The sequence below is a fragment of the Chrysochloris asiatica genome, unplaced genomic scaffold (assembly GCF_000296735.1).
Source record: "Chrysochloris asiatica unplaced genomic scaffold, ChrAsi1.0 scaffold00002, whole genome shotgun sequence".
NCBI classification, from domain to species: domain Eukaryota; kingdom Metazoa; phylum Chordata; class Mammalia; order Afrosoricida; family Chrysochloridae; genus Chrysochloris; species Chrysochloris asiatica.
Window position 1 is genome coordinate 1,029,716 of NW_006408520.1, and position 538 is coordinate 1,030,253.

A 538-nucleotide genomic window follows, 5' to 3' on the forward strand; every position below is an offset into this window, starting at 1 on the left:
TATATGCTAAGAGATAAACATGTGAGACAACAGAAAAATAAAATGCAATGTCTTTAGTTTAGAATAGCTCTAGAGAGTTTCACTAAGAATTATTAAAGATCATGCATTGTATCCCGGTGTGACATTGTATGATAAGCACTGGATTCCTAACTGCAAGGTAGTTCAAACCCACCCACTACTCATCAGAAACTTAATACAGGGTCACTATGAATTGGAACTAATTCATAGGATGTTAGCTAAAACAACAACATATATTACAGGATAATTTATAAATATTTTGTACATTTTAAATGAATGATACAACTAATATATAACATGAATTCTCATGTAGACAAAAAAATATAGTTTGGAAATTTTTTTACTGGTTATATTTGGTGCTGTTTAATCAATTTTCAACTTATAATGGCTCCAAGTGGCAGAGTAGAACTGTCCCATAGAGTTTTGTAGGCTCTAATCTTATCACCAGCATAGAGAAGCTAAAGCAAATGAAAGAATTGAAGAGGTCCAAGTGCTGAACAGAAAATTTCAAAGATCAGCT